At 36.8% G+C, this 23,730-nt stretch overlaps 1 protein-coding gene across 2 annotated transcripts in view; it reads right to left on the minus strand.

The window, feature by feature from the left end:
- The window catches only part of LOC103575766 (uncharacterized), an 83,032-nt gene that overhangs the window by 36,462 nt on the left and 22,840 nt on the right, over positions 1–23,730 (minus strand). Inside the window, exon 1 of one of the 2 annotated variants that reach the window (XM_053740094.1) lies at positions 22,127–22,554. The exons of the other annotated variant lie outside the window; for it this stretch is intronic. The gene's annotated coding sequence lies outside the window, so the exon portion shown is untranslated. Of the gene's footprint in view, positions 1–22,126; positions 22,555–23,730 lie in introns of those variants that run through there. 2 annotated transcript variants of the gene reach the window in all.

The following is a 23,730-nucleotide window of genomic DNA, read 5'->3' on the forward strand; positions in this document are numbered from 1 at the left end:
ACGATACTCTTCCAAGTAACTCATAATCACGAGCGTTCCTAATTTCCCTGGGAGTTTTCTCCACGAGCTTGTAGATTATCGAGGAGAATGAGAATAAAAATAGGTTTAATAAGAATAAGAAGAAGAACCGGAGGTAAAAAAAAGTAAAAGACTGGCCGACTGGGTCTATACCTGATCTCTTTCCCTACACCGCAACAACTTACTCTCTAATTCGCTTTATGCTATTTCTCTGGGACTCGATCGGCGTGTGTATCTGTGCAGGTTAAATCCTGTGTGAGTATGGATCCTCGTGCACATCGTGATTACCGTTAGTCGGTAGAAGTTGAGACGAGCGAGAGAGTTTACGAACTAGACAGCTGAGAACTGAGGAACGAGAAATATATATATATGTATATATAAATGTATATTTATAAAATATAAATATTAAATAAAATAGCAGCACAGATAGGAATATAGGTAAAAAAATGAATGATGCTGCACGCATATTTTTCACGGCTAATGTTGGTTGATTGCTTAAAAGATACCATAAGTCAAGACCAATCATATTCAGTACAGCAACAAACGAGTGGTTGTGGTTGCAATTATATTATGCATCAGAAAATGCTAAGTGCAATAGTTGGTTCTCAGCTATCATCATCATCATCATCATCATCATCATCATTATCATTATTATTGGATCATGTACTGCAGCACTGGGATCTCATTTCGCGTATGTAGTGATTATGAGTATGCATATGTAGCTCTTGTTTTTCGTCCTGGCAACAAAGAACCCAGCCGTCGATTCAGTGAGCAAACAAAAGCGCCAGATAAATTGAGGCTTTGGTGAAACAAAGTGAAGGGGTGATGATCGTGCTGGAGAGCAAGTAAACTTGATATGATCGTAATGGAGCATCAGCAGACGCGTGCGTACGGTTACACACATTTTCCGAGGACATAGGCATAGTAGGCGGTGGAGGTGGATCTTGACTCGGAGGTTAGGTAACGGTTTCTTAGTTAAGAAGCCGCTTGGTAGACACGACGTCTGCCTGAAAGCCACACACAACATAAACATGCTAAGACAAGGTAGCCGAGAGAGACAGGACTCTGGTTCAGCTGCCTCCGGGTTTCTGCGCAAGTCATTTAGAGTGAAATATGGAACGGTTGGCTGGTAACTCGAGCAAAGTAGGTGGACGCTGCCGAGCGCGGCAGCACCAACGACAGTTATAAGACTGTGGCTTCTCCGGTCCTTCGGCGTCACCTCTCGTTCACCCCTTTAGCCCAGATTTGCAATCCTTTTCCGGACGTGGCTCGTGACCGGTCTCACCTCGCAACCCGGAGCCCACTGCTCTCCATACGCTCTGCTATATGTCTATATATATGAACATTGTGCAGTCTTTAGCCCAACTGTGTATCATATCGGCGATGCGAATACTCGGGAGATCTAACAAACCAGCAGCAGCAGCACGAGGACAAGGTGCGACGAAGATCGACCGGGAGAGGTCAAACAAGGATATATCTCTACTCTCTCGGGTGTGGGTTGTACCGTTTTAAAGTCCTCGATCAACGACGTGATGCCCTTTCTACAAGTATAACTGCTACGTTTTGTCCAACGGGATTTATTGTGTGTTATTTGGTCAACGGTTTTGTTATATATATATATATATAGATAGATAGTTGTTTATGTATATGTATATACAAATGCTGACTGGCTGGTAGGTGGGCTGATCATTTATTATGTATGTGAGATGGAGACGAAGAAAGTTTGCGGCGACAATCTTTTAAACAGATACATTATAGAGTCCTCGATGCATGCTACCGGTCTTCTGTGTGGGTCTCATTACCCAAGGAAACTATTCTCACATCCGTACTTCTGCAGATGACCTCCGTACGGAAGTCATCGATCTTTCTGCTGCTGCTGCTGCTGCCGCTTAACTTACCGCTTACATTAGCTCATTATGTGTATCTACTTGGGAGTATTTTGATTCAAATAATGCTGTCTTATCGGCTGGTGAGAAAACTAACGAGATGAAGAATTCTTCTGGAGAAAATGAAAGTGCCGAGGTGATATTTAGCACTCAGGATAATTTTTTATCTTGAGTAATAAGTTCGGTAGATAAAAAATAAGAGAGCTGCTAATTGGAGTCGTAACTTGATGATGGTAATGACGGTGATGATAAAAAATTAAGTGTGTCAGTGGCCGTCTGTCTTGTTTAGTAAATTTTTACGGTCTTTATTATTTTTCCGTAGGTTTCTGGGACAAAGAGATTCGGGTTCGGTCCAGGACGCGACGGTGTGGCGTCTACTCGCGTGACCGGGATTTAGGTTCACGGTTCGCACGACCCCGTTAGACTCGAGATGATCGTTTGAGCGGCACTTTACGAGGCCGGAGAAGGCTTCGGCATAGATTTTAGCACAACGCCTCTACTGTTGCCGATGCTCAAGCTGAAGCTCAAGTTTCTTAACAGAGACGGAACATAAGCCTCCAAGATTTGCTGAATGCCTCTGCGAGTAACGGGTTAGGATCGTTTCGTTCCCGTCTTCTGCTGCCAGAGACATTCACGAGCGAAAATATCACCCATTCAAATCAATGGCGATGCTGATAGCATACATCACTCCGTTATGCGACAATAAACGATAATACCCGATAAAAAAAAAAAAACAAACACCAGCAAGATATTTCGATGATTGGCTGCAGTTTAAAAATAACCTTATATCTATGGAATACATATTCCAGACAGCACTTTCACGCCCAAGTGGAGTATTTTTCGATTGGAAATATATTTCGCCCACGCAGCGTCTCTCGCCTCCTTCCTCGAATCTTCAGGCTTCCGCCTCGAGGATTTATCGACATAACACTCAAACAATGGCCCACACCGTCAGCTTTCCTAAAATAGAACTGTCGACAAAATGTATCGGCAAGTTAACTTACAAGTACCACCAACATTTAAATGCAGCCCAATGGCTAAAAGGCATTGCCCTCGTCTCGTCTATTTGTCTAAACAAATTCTTCCATACTTACATATCATTACTATTATGTACACAGAGTTTAGTTGGCATAAATATGTTGACAGTGTATTATATGCTGAGTGAGGAGTTTTAGTGTAACTACGAATAGCCGGTTGGACGTAACACCGTGGGAGCGTGCGAGACTCGTTTCACGGTTTCTTCCTCGTGAAAGTGATCCGCTGACTACCACCGCCACGAGTTGCCGCGTGCACTCATTCCCTCTCTCACACTAAAACATTATTTATTCCTTTTATTTATTATCTTCTCCTCTTTCTTATTCTTATTTATTCCCCTTTCTTACGCTGCTTCTTCAGACTCTAATGCCTGTACTGCTACTCGGTTAGATCACTCCGCTGATAGATCGCGGTCATTTGTTTAGTCCGGTAATATTGCGTCCTCGGTGGCTACTTATGCTCACCATCAGTACAGCCAACACTGTAGTACACCAGTACTGAGCAGAGCTTATGGAGAATATTGCGTAATTATATTTCAAGATGCCGCGCGCGGTTACGCGACTATCAGTATCCTGGGATCTCATCGCTGCTGCTGCTACTTCAGAGTCTCCTTTCATGAATGACGGATAAAAATTGACGTAATTCAAACCCTCGTTTATCCTCATTGTTTAATTTTAATTTCATTATTATATATTACGTACCCTATATTTATCTGTATGTACACTCAGTTTTTATACCGCGATATTAATCGGTTATTACGATTCCTTTCACTCTATACTAAATCAATAAAAATATATAAAAAGTAATGTATATATAAATAATAAACCTCGTTACTGATAATACTATCTGACTGAAATCGTGCCTTTCAGTCGTGTCGTGCTGGCTCTCTGCCATAAATACCAATAACAACTGTCATGTTTTATCCAATAATTTAATTATAATTTAACTGTTTTATCATATAAATAATATACCGATCAATAATAATTCACGTGTTTCCATATCCATGTATACATTTATTATATTAAAAATGATAAATTATTATTTAACCAATCCACAGTCATGCTATGAATTATTTACAAAAGTTATTTAAATAATAATAAGTTAATAGTGAGCTGAGCTTCTGAGTAAATTTAAATTTCTTCTACTCTCAATTCACCGATTTAGCGGTCTAGCGACATCGAACTCTCCCTTTCGGATTTAAAATCGTGCTGCGGCAGTAATATAATACTAAGTACCAGTAATCAGATCGTCTAGTAACAATCATCAAATGATTTCATCTGCGCTGACTCTGTCTGTGTCGTTTGCGACCAATTCTATAGAAAGTTACTCCCATTGCCTACTGCCTTTAGCCTTTTACCGTAAATACTAAGAAATTGCGCAATATTATAAACAAAAGAAATTAGCTCTAGTCCATTAATGGTTCCGTGTGTATCGGGTAGCATGGACACGTAACGTTACGTATGAACCTTTTAGATACAATTGGCAAATATATATATTACATATATTAGACATGTATTATATCTGCGCGAGGGAGTACGACATAGTCCGCGAGTTGGCGCCCTTGGGTGCGAGCTTTGCCCTGGTCTACTATATCAGTTTGTACTCCCCCTTCTTACGTTCTCTTTGTCTAAGCTGCACCCAGGTGCACTCTATTACATTAAAACCTCACTAATCCAACCAACCAAACGACTATTTCGTGCCGGATTAATAAGTCATTATGATTTATTACGAAAATGAATGAGAAATTTCGGTAGCGGGGAATGGATACAGCACATGGTAAAAAGTGAGTCACAGATTGACCGGGCCGTTACTTGGTGAATTATCACACGTAATAACCGAGGTAACTCTGGTCGGTCGTGATGCATACGTGCTAAGAGAAGATGACAAAGACGAGAAGAAGCGGCTTAGCGTCGCCGGCGGTCGGTATGTTAAATGTTTCTATACGTTGGTTGCAGTATTCAGTATATGTGTAAGTGTATAAATATATATATATATATATATATATATATATATATATAGACGAGTTGGCTCGGTCTCCAGTTTCTATACCGGATCTGGTTGGACCATCTCCTGCAATCTCTTGAGATCTTTCATGATGGCTGGCTGCCTACTCTGTTACGGGGCTTTTCTTCTATGGGCTTACTGGTGGTGGTTCTGCTGCTGGTAGATCCTCGCCGTGGCGTATATACTTTAGCACACAAGAAAACAGTACATGAACGTGTGGCAGTTTCGATCCGCGAGATATTTCCAAGATATACGTTGGGGAGACGTTTCTGCCAGAGAGAATGATACTAACGAGGTCGAATCGGGCGGACTGACAACGTAGTCACGAGTAGGCTGCTGCTAAAGATCGTGAGTCCGGTTTAAACTTGATCTGCTTCTGTACAGATTATCGTGTTTTAAAAATAATTCTCCATCGGGACGTCAAGAAGACAAGAATGTGTGTATGTGTGTGGGACTATAATTATATTTATAAAAATCATATAAACATATACATATTTATATATAATGTATAAATAAATAAGATGACGGTTTAATTGAAAAAATGAATATGTTTATGATGATGGGGATAAAAAAATAATTTTAATCCGACAAGTTGATTGAGGAGTCCATAAATATGATTACAAAAATAAATCCACCGGCTTGTAAGGAGCAAGTGCGTATCAGAGAGAGAAAGAGAGAGGGGAGAGAGAGATAACTTGTGTGGTATGATAAGTAGGCATTGTGGAGGTAAGGGTACTTGGTTTAGTTGGTTTGCTGATGTGTGCTTGCTACGAGTACAAGAGTAACACGGGAAACGTGTTGTTCGTGGGCCGGATCAACGAGTAGGGATAGTCACGGTGATCGTGGCAAGCGGACTATTGTGTGATGTCGTGTGTGTACAAATAGAAGATACACACGTATATTGTAGTGTATAGACATAGACATAGACTGGGTTGTAACATAATGGATAGGGATAAATAAGTTAGCAGTAACCTCACGTACCGAGCCTTCGCTCAACACCACGTATTTTACTTTAATCTCTGAGCCCTCCTTCATCTCCATCACCTTTATACCCGCGTTCTATTCCCGCACAGTGGTCGCTCTCAGAACCATACCCCATATCATGGACTCGTCTCTTTTATTACCTTTTTATATTATCGTAATGATGCCCAGATGATCTATCGATCCTGATTTACTCTGATTGAACTTGGGCTTCTAGTCGTTTTTCATCACAAATCATATCGAGAGTAGTATAATTTAATTAGAAATTTATAACATAGTATTTCAGTGCTATGATTGATTTTATTTTATTTATTTACCTCTGGCTTCCGGGTCTTGTTTGATGAAAAAATTTTAACCGGAGAAGTTTAATTTAAAATTTATTTAAATAACCGATCAGGTAAGAGTTTTATTACGGGGATCGATTTTGTAAATATATAGGAAGGGGAGGGACAAAATTGACTTGTTCTACTTTTTACTCGGTACTGATATGACCCAGTAATAAAAAAATCAAAACGCGAGGCATAATGGGTCCTAAGAAAATTAAAATTCTTGATAACCATAAATTTTTTTTTTCCCGTGATCCCGTGATCCCGAATCTATTAAATAAATTAATCCTAGTAAATAATTTTATATTTAAATAAATAAATTATTATATCTTAAATAATGACACGTGAATTAAATGCTCTCAGGATCTCACATTAAACTCCCTTACATTAAAATAAACTCCGAGCATTAATAACTAAAGCGTTTAAACTCAACATATTTTCTGTAGTGCATATAAATATGACAAAATAATTATTTATATGATTATCCCAAGGATTGAGTTGCTTAAAGCCAATAAGAACCTCCGCTCACGTAATTACTACGTGTAATTACAGTAGATTTAATGGTTACTTATCAAAATACATATAAATGATTTATCCAAAAACTATTACTGTTTAAGATAAAATAAATTATAATAAATTACATACATATATATATTTAAATAAATAAATTATGACACGCGTAAAGTAACTACCAGCTGACTCGGTTAAATAAATCGATTTTATTTGTTAATTGATCAAGCTTCCGGGCCATAAATATATGAAAACATACGTGGGATTAAAATTACTCATTAAAATAAAAACAAACAATTTAAAATTCAAATAATTATCATTTCAATATACATCTCGTAAATGATTTGCATTAATTGAAATTAATGAACGGTACATATACATATATATTAACATATATGTATACACATGTGTATAGCCATACCGAAGTAAAAACCACAGAGCTCGCGTATTATTTATATGTCTAATATGTATGTGACTCATGTGAATTGGTCTGGGATAGTGGATACAAAAGGTGTGTAACAGGTTTCTGTTCTCGTAACCTGAAAAGATTGACCTGTACACACACGAATATATAATAATTGTTCAACAACAAGTAACAAATAGCAACTGGGATCTTCATTCAATTCAGCAAATATGGCGCTTGCGCGATCTCTAGTCTTTACGCGATAAATTAAAACTCTAATTGTTCATAACCCGAGAAATATTGTTGCTAGAAATATTTATCGTAAATTATTCATGAGCACAAAGGAATATGTTTGCCTATTTATATATATGTGTTATGGATATATAGAATATAATATATGTTCCGGTTATTTGCTAACAAGATTACTTTCCCTAGAATAGCCATTTTTGGATTAGTTGATCGTACGTAAGAATTTGATTAATTTATTGCTCTATCGAGACAATAAATTCAAATATAATGAAGGTCTGAGCTAATTGTACCTCTGTTAAATATATATATATATACATATTTATATGTGTATGTGTATGTATTATGAACAAGCTATTTTATAATTACAGAGAAATGAAAAGTTGAGCAGTCAGTGAGTGAAGTATTTGTGGGGAAAAATAGATTGCGATTTATTGGAGTATGTAAAGTTTAGTCTGCTATTGAACAGAGTATCGGACTTAATTAATTCGATTATTCATTGGTTTAATTAGTTTATAGTTCTAATGTCATTGCAGAGGCAGTCAAGAGTACGGCGATGAAGACAAGGTAGAACATGGAGTTTAATAAAACGAGATAGGTGTATACATACGGTAGCGAGTGGTTGTGTTGGACAATATTATAATTCACACTGTCGTGACATAAGTTGCTCGCGCCACGCAACTGTCGTTATACTACACGCGCGCGAATAATCCAGGACGTAAATATACACGAATACGGGACGGGTAATTGCAGGTTTAACGTTGTCTCAGTTTATATTTTTATTATTATTATTATTATTATTATTATTATTATTATTATTATTATTTTCCTTTAGTTGGATCTCATTCACGGGCACCGACACGGACATGGGCACGGGTACGATGGAGGACAAGAACAACCTCTACAAGAGCTACATCGCGATTGACAAGGATGTACACTATCCCACATAGATTCCACACATGCAATACACATTATCACGTGTCCAAAGTGATATTATATCCAGAACATGATCTCTAATAAGATGGATCGGTTTCTCGGGACGATGTCTATTGAGAAGTTGGTAAAACATAAAAGATTTTCTTGCGCCCACGCCCACAATTCTGTTGTCTGGTATTGTGATTGCGGGTTTGTACATTACGTACGTGTGTGCGTGTGCTGTTTTATTTGCACACAAGTTTAATTTAACAGAGATAGAGCATGTAGAATAGAATGCATATATAGTATTGCTCGCGTGTCGACAAAAGCCTCACGCGAGGTGACAGTGAAAGTTTAACCAGTCGCATTCCAATGGTACTTGTACTGAACTCGCGAGTTAATTCTCCAGCCAGCTGAGAAAACAGAGACACTAAGATAATGTCTCGATGATACACGTCAGATTCACTCGTCATTTAATAAATTATTTATAAATCTATAGAGAATAGTTTGGTTTATTTTCTTACACTTATATCAGCACATTTATGGGCGTAGTAACCAGAGTTATAACCACCCACGATGACGTTACGAAATATATTTACGGCTTACTTGAGACTAAAACCACTGGGATGTTAGGAAAAATTTAAGTGACGCTGAGATTATTATAATAATTAATGTCTATTATCTTGACACGATTAATGTCTCGTGTATGGGAGTGTGTGTGTGTGCTAATGTTTACTTTGAGATAGACACATTAGGATGGGGAATTAGAACGGCTAACGAGGTACTAAATTGAATAATCCACGGGCCATATATTTATACATACAAAAGATATATGTAATGTGTAGTGTAATCTAAAAGCTGTAATGTTACTTTTGTATTGTTTTGTTCCTCAACTCACGATCATAGAGCGCGTCAAAGTTTCACGCCTCGCACGCTGATCTAACGTTCGTCACGCTCGATCGGGTCTAACCACCAACCACTACACGGTTACCGATTCTTGTCAATCGTTTGGTTGCTGTTCCAATTAAACTCTGCTCTAATGTCGAATATGACACGCGGACAAAATCTAACAGTCATGACGCAATTTATTCTCGTAATATATTTTAATGCCTGTAATAACAATGTAGCACTTAAATAATATATTTTTTTGTAGCGGGTTTTGTGACTGGGTATTTTAATTTAGTAAGAAATTAAAAGTTCTCACAATATTTTGACAAAATTACCATAAAGTCTGGGAATAGTTATTTTTTTTCTTTGTTAGATGACAATGAGAGGTTAAAAAACGACCTTGAATACATTAACTGTGGCGACGTCTATCTGGAGATCGTTATCGCAAAGTTATTCAGGAATTTTAAATCTAAAAAAATCCAGTACGTATACACGGTCATCAAGATGTTGATGCTGGTACATTAGCGTCCAGATGTGATGGACAATAAATCGTTTCCTACAATAAAAATTTTTTAATATCTAAGTAAATATTTTCACTGCTATCACAATCAACTTCTACGAAAATTTTACAGGCAGGTAAAAGTAATATATATGTATGTATGTATAAGAACCCGTAAATAATGTAAATGGAGATATAGATAGAAGAAAAAGCCTGCGGTGCACTTCTGTCAAGGCCGAATGATGACTAACGATGGCTGTGAATACGAATAAGAATAAAAATGAAAATAAAGAAGAGGAGCAAGACATTGACCAAATGATTCAGGCGAGAAACATCCAGGAAGACTTGACTTTACTCTATAGAGTGCGGCATGGGTGGTGTAGACTCAGTTGAGTCAAGCCGAGCTGGGCAAGAATGAGAATAAAATGAAAGGTCCACGGATGCGAAGAGTAGAAGAGAGAGTTCATCAGAGTACACAATGACTAAAGATATGAGGCGGCTCCTTTTTTAATTCTCTTTATGAGCATTTCGTTTGTTGATAATCTACATCTCATACACTGTAAATGCCCGAGCGTCGTTGAAAGTCCGTCAACAAATCTTGACACATCTCGCACGTGGTACAAAATTGACTAATTGCCTACCCGTATTATATTACTTAAACATTAAGATACGAGTTTTATTTAACTCTACACTCGAGTCGTCGTGTCGGTAAGACGATTATTATCTTTGTCTCTCTGAAATATATATGTATAATATTATAAATATGCATAACATCTACAAGACAAAGTCTCTCTGGTCGTAGTGCGCGATTAGTCATCGAGGTTTATCGGCCCGGAATCTCGCGGTGCTCGACGAGGCAAACTGGGTGACATAAATGTCAGACGATAGTCAGGAAGGCTCGAGAAGACTTTACTTATAGTTTTACCTTAAGGCTTTAAATCTCTTTAATATGTATTACAGTCCTACAAGTATAACCGTGGGAGCAGAGGCATTATAATTTAATCGTTTATCGAAATAATTATATTTTAAAAATAAACAAAACATCTGATCGCTGGCGAGTAAAATCCTTAGATACCGATGCCACTGACGATGACGATCATGTTGATGTGGATGTCATATATTTTATTTTACTTGATAAATATAAATATGTGGGCGGAATAACTAGACACTACACGATGCAACTATTTTATTTACGACATGTGTGTAAGAGTCATGTTGCCTGGCCATATCTTGTCTCGATCATTAGCGCGCCTGCGCTCAGAAGTGCGTGTACAGTACAATATTTATATATATCTATATACATATATATACATAGTTGTGTACTGCCCGATAAAGCTATCTTACGACGGATCGTTTAATATGTACCTTGGCATCAACTTCAGTGTACACAGGGATCTACACACATGATGTGCACACAAATCTTTTCTCGACAACCCAAAGTGTCATTTAAAACCTCTTCGGCACTTGCTGATAAAACATATATATTGTGTAGCAATAGTAATAAAATAATAAAGTATATGGCCGTAGATAGGCCGGATAGAGGGAGGCAATTAAAGTGATTGAATGGTTAATTTGCTAAGAGTTTTCGAAAAAGGAAAAGGCTTTTTACGGGAAAGTAAGTGGAGGGCCTCCACCTACGCGGTAAAACATCAGCCTCCATTGCGGCAATCTGAGTTAAGTCAGTACGGAGACACACAAACTGCTGCATAAATATGTACATGTATACATACGAGGGATAAAAAAATGAGTAAATGATGAGATAGTGTGGGTCGCTGAGAGCAAGAGGATACTGCTGTGTCTCTTGTTATCGAATATTGCGGGTCGCGGAGAGAGTATGGTAAGGATGTCCTTTTTCGGAATAATTGGCTCCTTTCAGCGCGAGCCAGAACCCGGGGGGTATTAATTTCAAAGCTCAAGATATACTGTCGTTGGTTGAGGTTACGCTGCTCGGGTGAAGTTACTCTTAAGGCCTCTTTACAGCACACACTAGTCTCGTGCCGTACTACACAGCCAGGATGGATTATCCTGGGTTAAACCGTACCCACGCGTGAGGTCAAGACATGTCTCTTTATTTGTCCGTATTACATTGCGAAACCGATTAAATCCGAGGTTTTTAAGAAACTTATTACTGCATCAACCTTTTTTATCCGTTCTATTTTCAAGTACCTTCATTATTTTTCTGTCGGCAATACATTTACATGCATGTACACATATCTATACACGTATTTGCTTGCCGTTTTTTATTGTCCGGGATAAGGATATAAATTTTTTATTGCATTGCACGATACGATTAATCGAATTCAAATTAATCAGATATGAAATATATATCGCATACATCTATATATCAATGCAATTCTTTTTCACGTTTACGTCAAGTGTACACACGACTTGATAATTTATTGTGACTCGAAACTCGTAGCATTTTAAGTAAAAACTATAAATAAACAAATAATTAAATAATTAAATTGTATGAAATATATTATTGTTTGGCAAAGAAAAAAGGCTAAAGACAATACTGTGAATGAGTAAGTATTGTATTGTTTATAAGTAGTCACTCGGTCGGATAGTTTTATAATAATAAGTTTTGTTGGTGCAACACGACTGCAACACCGAGGACATGAACTACACGTCGCTTTCGATTCCTATCCTCTTAAACTTATAATACATTAGATGACTTGTGCGTACATACATTTATATATATATATATATAACTTTTCCATGGACTATTGTCTCTCTCCACCTCGAGGCATTGTCTTCTCTCGCCAGCAGACAGCCCAAGTAGATTTATTGTGATCCTCGGCTGTATGTACTTAATTCCAATGTTATATATATATATGTATATACACATATATACTGTACTGGTATACCGGTACGACTGCGTATCAGATGAATGGAAGATACTGAGACACTTGATTTTTCGCTGACCATTATGGAAAATATTTCACATATGAATTTTTAAGCCGGACAAAGACATGGAAAATATTTATATATATGTATATAAGAGTTGGAGTTTAAAAAATAAAAGCGTGTATAATGGAGAGCGAGAACGAGAAGTGGTCGCGGATATACGAGAGGTAAGCAGTATCGGCAGAAAGTTGCGAGGGACGACATTCCAGAGTCGCTGGGATACCGGCGCCTTCGCCTCCTCCTCTACATCTCCCACCTAGTCTATCGCGCGCCTTTTCCGCGACTCCTTGACCTTAGTACGGCTTCTTTGCTACTCATTCTAAGGCTCATCTATCGTAACCTTTATCTCGAGTCATCTTCACTCATCGGTTTTCAAATTTAAAACTCCCGCTCGGAGGGTTTAAATAAAAAAATATTATTTGCTGGTTAAAAATAACTTTTGTCGGACTTGGATCGGATATTCACTCGACAGTAAAAGTTATCAAATACAAATGACCGAGGCGTGCCTTGAAGATGTTTAGTTTGTTGGTAATCGCTGGGTAGTCGTGAGAACTTCCCTTCGGAGTCCAATTCCCGGGCGGGCAACTTCCGTCGCTCATATCCTTAGGCTTGGTGCCCATCCACGTACAATCCGAGACATTAACTGTACATTATTCATAATATAAAATAATTTAATTTGCATATTAAATTAGTTTAATGTCTGAAGGAATAATAAAAAATAACATAATGAGCCCGAGGCTGAGACAAGAGCTATCTAAAAATCTTAAGTCAGGGTTGAGATAATGATGAGAATTGGTGGACTGATGTCTAATGTCTGATGTCTGATGCGAATCTCGAGTGGTCAATCTATTATACTGCGGTTACAGGTTATTTAAAAAGTCTCTTGTATATACACTCGATGAAACAAAATATTTTTATCCGGTAGGTAAAGCCAGATAAAATCTTTCTTCCTCATCAACTTATCAACTTGCTTCATATAACATCTACGTTTTTACGGGTAAAAAATATTTTAAACCATAATTTATTATATTTTTCTGTTTTTATATTAATGTTATCATCATTATACTCTACTATACACGCTACATTACACACAAAGACACTCTACTCAGAGATGTGTTCTCAATTCAATCTAAAACCCATCTGGTTTTCTCGAGACTCGTCGAAATGCCTCTAAAAAAGGGTCAAGGAAATAAAACGAAATAATATCGAATAAAAGAAAGCAAGATTAACTTTCAAAGCTATCTCCAGCGAGAGAGCATTCGGTCTACACTGAAGCACGTACCAAATTCCGCCCTGATGATTTAACCATCAGTGTATGGTATATTACACGTTTGACTTGTCCTTGAAATAAAAAAAGAGCCGAGTCTTAGTCCGAGCAAAGTAAAGACCAAAAGCCAAGACAAGCTTTCTTGAGCAATAATGTCGACAGCGAAGCCGTCTTTGTCTTTTGGTCTTTCTTCATTTATTTCTATACAACGGATTCGCATAGATTTTTTTAAAAATTAGTGTCGTTAAAAAAAGGCCACACCCGACACATTCGGCTCCACGCTCAAAGTCCTTTGTTCCTTTTATACTAAATTACTATATAAAAATATATAAATATATATAGATGTTTTAAAGTTCCGCGAACTAAAACTCTCAATGGCTTACGGAGCATTTCCTCCCAGGCAGGACAAATTGGCTAATTTAGTTGCAGATTGGTTGGAAGTTATTCGTGGGAGTGACATGACTTTTATGATCTTCCTATTAGTGACCCTGAAAAATACTTTTACTTTAGTCTTTGGTCTTTGTGACGATGCCGAACCGATTGCGTATTCTCGCAGCCATTTGCCTGGACATTAAGTCCTCAACTCAATAACTAATATATGAATATATATCATATATATATATATAGAGAACAGACGATTTATAATAACGTCTCGTCATTTAAAAAGTTTGATCGTGATCTTAGAGCTGTCAGCTTGAATAATATTTAAGCGTTATTTTCCCTTGTTCACGAGTCAATGAAACGGAATGTTAACAATTGAGCTCCCAACAATTGTAGCTTACAATCTATATATATAATATATATACAGTAGACAATAAAAACTAACCGAGCCATCAAAACACTATACTATTTCGAGCGGCGATAGAGCCTTGAGTATCATCATAAGCAGCCTTTCCACGTAATAACACCAACAAATACAAGAAAGGTATGTGTAGGATAGTTGTTTAAGTAGTATAGAGCCTATACGTAATCTAAAGTACACGTTATTATCAGACTGAATCACCTTAGCACTTTGGAAATACCTCAGTCTATAATAAATCCCGCATTCTTCATTCCACATTTGGTTAACCGTCCTCCAGGAAAAGTTGACGGTGCTTTTTATTCAAATGTTTCGTCTTATAAGACTGGGAGGAAGAAACTGGACCAGTTTTTCAGGATTTTCGCGCGTCATGAGGAAGTAAGGAGTATACCCGAGAATCCAGTTGACTATTTCTTGACTAGAATGGCCCCCTAGGGCAGATCCAGCCAGTCGCTGCCGAGATCCACTCTCCCAGGCATACTTTGTGTCTCTGATGTCAACCAGTCATTAACCTTTACGATGATGCACTGTTCCTCTGGGGTTGATAACTCGTTGAGAATTTAATAAAAATCATGATGATCAAAAGGTGGCGGCTGAAAGAACCCCAGTGGGGGAGGAATGGAATATTTTTTATATTAAAAGCATTTTATAATATTATAAACAAGATAATCCTAAGAAATTGATGAAAATACTCAACTATCGGGCGGTTGTTTTATTCGAGATGTAGAAGAGAGGGTGAAAAATTACAAGTCATATCCAATCGATTAAGCATATCACTTGTGGCGAGAGGATAACGACCTGGGACTACCTTGCCGGTGCTAGTTTTAACGTTGCAATAAGAGTGCCAACTCCAGTCACTCAATAAATAAAACGTTTTAACGTCTGAGATATGACCAAGCACACATACGTCCACACATATAATAAATATATAAAACACAAGTTATTCAACGGACTTGTTCTTTGATTTTGACGACACTTACTGGATTTATTTGTTTATTTGTTTGCCGTCCTTGTGCTTGGGTAATTACGAGAATCCTCGCTGACAGATGATATTATAATGCGATAAATAAGAGCAATATGTGTGCCAAAAAAAAATGTAAAGCAAAACGACTTTTGGAGCAGTCTATTCAAATAAACTGTAAACCAGATTATTTTCCAAGACCTTGGATCCATATATTCATATACTTATGATATATACCTTTGCTCTCATTTATTTTATTTAACTTAATATACGTTCATTTTTCTCATTTATTTCTTTTGTTAAACCTGCTACAGCAATTACCTTCGAAGAAATTTAAAATAATTTAAAAATCAAAGAATGCGCCGGTGTCATTCTGATTCACGGAACATTACGATGCTATTTTTGTTAACAATCACATTGCGCAATCATGTGGAATAAAAATTGTAATATTTTATTTTAAATAATAATAATGTCTGAAGAAATGACTGTAGGGGCGTACATAATAGTTTTCTCATTTCTTATTGAAAGGCTTCGACTATACTGACTCTATAGGGGTGGAGGCCCTACGAGTGGTTGCTTTCAATGACACCTGGTGCTTTTGTATCTTGATATTGTAAAACAACGAGGTCACTGTCAACATGCCGGTTCAGAGTAAAAAAGAAAACCCAAATACTGAAGAAAAAAGTAGCAGCCCAATGCCACAAAACTCTTTGCAACGAGACACCATCTTCCGGCCAAAGCCGGATCTTGATCTTCCTTGTAAAGAATCCAATAACAACAAAAAAACTGTAAATGTACATAAATAAAGATCCAAGTATTTAGTATTGAGAAATGCGGTCGTTATGATATTCTCAAAGTCCAAAGTGATGGTGTAGGATAAGATGAGGATTATCTCATGGCAAACAAGAGTATTAAGTAACGGTTATCTTTCCCTGGTATCCTAGATGTACTCAGAGCTTTTAACCGGGTACATATATTACTGATGTAATGACTAAGGAGCATTTTCTCGTATGTACTTACTGCTAGTGAATTAATCCAGCAGTTATCTCTTGACCAGAGTTGAGATAACGATAACTCATGTGTCACTTTCGATTCCATTTGCAATTTGCAGGAGAACAGAACAGAACATGAAATAAAACAAAGACGCAGATAAAGACTAATTGATATGATTATGTGATGAGACTGAAAACAATTAGCAGATACTCGGGATTTACATCAGCACACGATGTTTTTTTTAATTTGTCACGTGGCTTATCGGTGAGTTAACTCAACGTCAACAGCTTTCCCCTTTTTGCGATAAGACCCGATAGGCGGACCTTTGCAATCGGCTATTGTTGTAATGAAATCCATAAAATTACGAGGAAAATAAACTATTGATAATCTGGGGCCGGGAGAGTGGGACTGGAGGCTGCAAGAGATTGAAAATAAACTAATATTTATTTATTTATTGATTGATAAATATATAAATGAATAAATAAAAGTTATCCAGATAATATTATATGGACATGGAATAATAATCAATCGATTTTTTAACGACCGCGAGAAACTTAAATTTAACCGCCGGTGAAGGAATGCAGATAACGCGGTTTAACAACACAAGCTGCTGGCAACACAAGAGAGTTTACTATCGAGTGAATTCCAGTGTGTGGAAGCAGCAGGAAACCGGGCGTTAAGCCTTGTACAAAAGAGCCATTTCATGTCGATATCAATTCGCTTAAATATTTGCATAATTTGTACCGTTGATGCCAACGAAACTAAATCGTTCACCGGCAAATTGTCGAAACTCTTTTTCGGACGGGATTATTCTGTCGGGCAACAGCCGCCAGCGAATGCCATTTGAAAATCGCGAGACCAGAGACCAAAGCAGTCAAGTTTAAATGAAGCTAAAATATATACATATGAATACAGAATACTAAATAAACGCTCGTAAATATTTAAGAATAATATTGTCGTTATCGTAAATTAGATATAGCAGTAAATTATTTACCCGCGAATTGGAGCAACAACTCATTATATTATTACAATAAATATTTTTTATGGAAAATCTTACAGATGACAGATTCAAATAATAACTCAATACCGAAATAATATTTATATTTATATAAGAGGATTCCCGTTACTGAACAAACTTTTCCACGGGTAATAACTTTTAGCTGTTATTTGTAAACATACCGGGAAGAGATTGTTATTGTTAATTAAGACAATAATGAACAACGCCGCGGGTATCGACGGAGACTGGCGAGTGGTCTGCTGTACGCATCAATGACGTTCGTTATGGTCGCGGTTGATATTGTTCCCAAAGTAAATAGTCGGTTCCACAAAACGAAATTATCAAGTATATAAATAATGAATAAAAATAATAAATCGGTAAAAGGGGTTACGAAACAGAACAAGAAATCCTTTGTCGCAGATGATGTTTAAAAAAATATATATATGTATCAAGTATAAATTGAATATTTCCAAGCATTCTCACGACTTGGATGAAACAATTTAAAAGGATGATGACGATATCTTTATGTACTGGGTATATGTAGGTACCGAGAATGAGCTTAGCAACATGACGAGACACGATATATACTACGATGACTATGGACTTAGATACTGTACAACAGATCCATATATTTCTCAAGAACAAAGTCAACGAGAGTTTACGAGATCAACTAGCCGTCGTTTTATAACCATCTATTGTTAAAAGTTTCACTGCTCGTGTCATCAAAGCCGTTCGGAATACAACTGAAGCTGCTCTTTATTGTAGAAATTTCGTTACTTCGACAAAGAAGGTTATTATGTATTATGAACATATATTTATATATATATATATATATATATATAAGATCGAAAAGAGTGAGGGGTGAGGATAAAACAAGAAGCGTGACAGAAGAAATCGGCTTAAGCATGCTCTTAATATTTATACTTAGGCTTATAAATAAATATATTCTTAACAGAACGAAAACTAATGGCCGATTCAACTGGTCACAGAGACCGAGGAATGCTTATATTAAGTACATGATGCTTACAAGTAACAGCTTGCGTTATAAATCCCATATCCATGGGCATATAATACTAGACTATCGGATCCAACTGGAGGAAAAGAAGTAAGATGCTGCTACATCTCTGCATATATATAATACTCGCGTGAAATATAAATTAGGATCGGTGATGCATTGACGCGAGTATAGTCTGCAGTCTACAGCCAGAGGAAATTCAAAGCGAAAAATTAACAGTCTATGAATATATATGTATATATGTCGGCAACAAGTTTCGTGACACATGTTGATACTATTTATCGCGATAAATCGTCTAGGTTCATTGACTTTTAGGAATTTTCGAGCAATGTTTTTTATCACCTACTTCTCACACATTACGCGGTTATATGTAATAATGAATACTGTAATAGCGAATTCAAATAACTATGATTTTTTATGTGAGATAAAGATTAATCTCATTACTTAAATAATTACGTTGCGGCTGTAGGTTCATGTGCTAATCGAGTATCAGTTTGCTGTAGTCTGCAGCCAAGTCGATGGAGAAAGACTCTATCAGCAATTGAACAGACAGAATAAGATAGATCAAATAAAATGCACGTATGCTTATACATTATTATTATAATAACAATATTGAAAGAGATGGTAAAAACACATTCGCTGACGTTGCAGACTACCGCGTTCGCGTTCGCATAATCCTTTTGGAGCCGCGTAATTTCTTTGCGCAATAATCCAGTAGGCTCTTCTTTTCTTTAATTATTATTGTTATTGTTGGTTTTTTTGTGTTTACAACGATCCTGTTGAGCGTTGAGGAGAAAGATAATAAGGTTTTAACTCTCCTACGCCACTCTCGATGCTCATTAAACGCCGATCCGTTTATTGTGTCCATGTGAATCTGTTCGAGCGATGAACAACAACAACAACAATACACAGGTAATACAGACGGGTAAGAAGCAATACAAGGCATAGCTGCCGATGTGCAATCGAAGGATGTTTACACGCCCATTCCAACTTGTATAACGGTGTCTATTTGTTCTCGGTTAATTTTTCATCAAACTCAATTATCTTATCTACATCTTATTCTGCTGGACGATCGAAAAGTAAATTAATGATGGGCATTTATAAACACACATTTATAGGCAAACTATACACATAATAGTTTATTATTACTATTATTATAATTTTGTTTCCGTCGTTAATTAATAACTTGTGTATCTCTTAAATAAAACAACCGCGAGCGTGTAATTTATTTCCTCAACTTTTGAATTAATTGCCAATTCAATACCACTGACTATGACTACATAACTCGTTATTGGCTCAGCACACATATAACGCGTATAAAATACAAATATAAATATTTTACTAAAGCCAAAGGATCAAGTATCTCGGCCTTGAATCATTACGAGTAACCGAGCAGTCTGATATGATGTGTCTCATCGAGTTGGAGATAAGATTTATATATATGAGATATTAGGCCCGTGTAACGTCTACACAATGAGTTTAACGACGACATGATGTGATGATGAAACAATATATATATATATATATATATATATATATATATATATATATAGGAGAGCTTTGGTAGCTATTATTTTGTCCGTATCGGTTGTCCATTTGGTCGGTAAGGATTATTGCGGGATCTCTGCTGAGGATAGACTGGTGATGCTTGAGGGTCTTGACCGAGGTGCAGAACCTGCTGGGACAACTCCGAGGCCTGCTAGTACAGCCAGCGATTTAACAAGCATCGTCGGTAGATTGCAAGGCCATGGGGTCTGCATCCCACCAGGTATGTATCGATTGCCATACCTGAGACGTGGATTTGCTAAGGCCTGTCACGCGTGCTTCCTTTCCTCTTTCCCTTCTTTCATCATTCCCAAGTGGTATAAACGCGTCTGCCTATATATTATATATATGTATAGCTATATATATATATATATATATATAGATATACTCATATATAACATAACAACGTTTTATACAGATAGATGTGGAGAAAACGTCGTACAAGTTAACTCGGCTTATTATTAAAAACTAAGCGGAGATAGCTTTTGACCTTGAGCATGGCAATGAAAGCCTATTAAAGCACTGGGAGTTTAAATTAAAATGATTCAAGTTTAGACTTGTTCGTAAGACCAATAAATGGATTTTAATTGATATTGCTTGTTTCCATGGATTTATTTATTTGTTTTAACATTATTTTGTTATGATACTCAAGCTAGAAGACACTTAACAATCTTTGGATTTTTTTTTTTCAACAAATATATGAGAATAATAAAAAAATAAAAATATGGACGTGTAGAAAATTAAAGAATCTACAAGTGCAATTTTTTCAAATATTTTTTTTTTTACAAATTGACGGTTTAAAAAAAATCCAAAAATTATTAGACATCGACTAACTTCATGATCCTGAAGTTAAGAGACTATTAAAAATGTTTGGACTTTTTTTATCAACAAATCAATTAGAAAAAAAAAAATTAAAAATATGCACATGTAGAAAATTGAAAAAACTACAAGTGCAATTTTTTAAAATATTTTTTTTTTCACAAGTTTACGTTTAGAAAATTTCAAAAAACTATTAGACATCGGCTAACTTCAGTATCAGGTTTTGTTTGACTAAACCAAAAAGCGCATTGATAAATACGCTGTCGTCATGAGTTTGTTTTAACAAGTGTCCTGTCTTGTTGAAGAGTTGTGTTTTTAAATAATTAACAATTTTCTTAGTGACTATATATATTTATGAATAAATTGTAGAGTTGATAATAAACAATCTAAGCGGTAGCTTAGTGGCGTGCAATAAATTGTATATCATAAGGAGTTTATATATATATGTAATTTTAAAAATGTATTTTCTTTGAGAGAGGATGCACAAGAACTTGAATAAATGCAAACAATCAAGGAGAATTGCGAAGACAGAACGAGTAGAGGAAGATAGAGACGGAGATGGAGGAGAATAAGAGGAAAAACAAGAACAAGAACAAGAACAAGGAGGTATGGTAGCAGCGTGCGAGCACCTTTTTAGTAGAAAGTAATGTCGAGGCCGAACGAGAAACAATGAAGGAATGCCGGAAAATAACGACCCCACTTCCCACTATGCTGGTTGTTCATCAACAACCTCACCTACACGAGTTTAATTCAACTCATTTAAGAGAGTGTGAGAATGTTTTCTTGGATTATTTGTTAACCGTTAACACCTGGAATTAAGAAAAGCCACGTTACGAAACCTATCAATGTCTACTCCGACTCCGACTACGAGGAGTACAAAACCAACTACAGTTACTCCACAACAACTTATTCTCAGATTATCATTTTATAAAGAAATTCTTCAATGGACTTTTATTTATTGCTCCGAAATAATAAAAAAAAAGAAATGAAATATATTATGAGATCAAAAGCTACCGAAATTGCATTTCGAAATAGTGACGTCATGAAACTACAATACATGACTGTTAACTACGGTTGTGACTGAAATTTTACTATGGAAGTTGTAGACGTACCTATAAGTCTGCAGGATTCCACCTGTTGATGTAACCTTATTTTGAAAACCCTGCTCCGAAAACTCAGCTGGTCAGTTTTAAATAACAATCCGAAATTCACTGGCCAATAGCGATATCTACAGATACCGACACCTATTCACTAGTTCACTTATAAAATTACTACCGATCACTTTTGTTGTTAATTTTAAAAAACCATAAAAAATAGATCAATAAAAAATTCTAAAATTAACCGTAAAAAAGTTAAGAGATAATTTAAATTTTTCCACACACGAATAAATTATAAAAATTTGAAAAAACTCCAAAATAAAGTTCTTAATTCACGTGTTAAAATTTAAATATTTAATCAATCCCGGCATGGTCACGACACACGACCGTGGCTGTTGTGTGTTCGCGCAGCAAACCCGGTACGGTGTTACTGCTCCGGGCGAACGCCGATGCACGACTGCCGGCGAAAATGCCCGAAGAACACGGCGGGAATATTGTGGGGGAAATATTGAAGGACTCGTGAAGACTCGGTGGATGTCGGTGGTAGCCGATTGGCACCGAGGGACATGCGCGACTCCTATCCTATCCGCCGCGAACACAACACCGCGAAGAGCGAGCAGAAGACGGGGAATAAGGACGCCGGTGTATGGAATGCATGCGGCGGAAACCGGGCGGGATCAGAATAATCGGGATCGAGTGGAGGAGCGTTCTCCAGCTAAGCTCGCCGCCGGTTTGAAGGCAACCCAAGGCAAACGACCGCTCTACACTTACTTTGTTGCTCTCGTGTGTGCCCGAGTCCTATGTCCTATCCGGAGTTACTGATCGACCGAGAGACCAAAGTAAGACTCCTAGGCCTATTATCCCCTTCTTATTCCCAGCTATTTTTTACGTCAAACCTCTAGCCGATACTCTATACTCCAATCATACACATTTATTACTCTTATCATTATTATTATTTTTAGCAAACATGTGAATTCAATTAAAAAGCAGTCACGAGGTCACCGAGGGTGTTTTTAATTAATAACTATACAAGCCGAGTGTTTACGATCATTTTATTTTCACCTCTTTTTTGTCGACAGATTAACACGAGATTTCTCTCGATGACGTCAACCACCGCGAGTCGTTACCTATATACAAATATAATAAATATAACAGCAGCAACAACAACAACAATAATAACCAGGATAATAAAAGAAGAGAGTTTTTAACTGATGCCAGGTTACGCGTGACTGGTTGCCCTTTCTCCGTTTATTGTCGAACCCTTTTATTCCAGCATCACTGACCAAATGTGATATGCACGAGACTTCTTTACATTTACACAACTAAAGTATAAATGCAATTCCGCTTTACTCGGGAAAATAATAATCATAAAGTATTGGACAATATCGAGTGTCACCGTCAAGCTGCATTTAATATTTCACGGTATTTTTTTTTATATTTTTAGCTTTTTTATCGTCTCCCTCGCGCACCCACACAAGTCTCTCTCCTTTCATTTTCTGTACTCGCGAGTCTTACTCGGGCGAATAAAAGGCAAAAAAGAAATTAACACGGGTAAGGTATACGTACACACATATTTATATATATATTTATATATTATATATATATATATATACTTGGTA

This window comes from Microplitis demolitor, chromosome 6, assembly GCF_026212275.2.
Source record: "Microplitis demolitor isolate Queensland-Clemson2020A chromosome 6, iyMicDemo2.1a, whole genome shotgun sequence".
In the NCBI taxonomy this organism is placed as follows: domain Eukaryota; kingdom Metazoa; phylum Arthropoda; class Insecta; order Hymenoptera; family Braconidae; genus Microplitis; species Microplitis demolitor.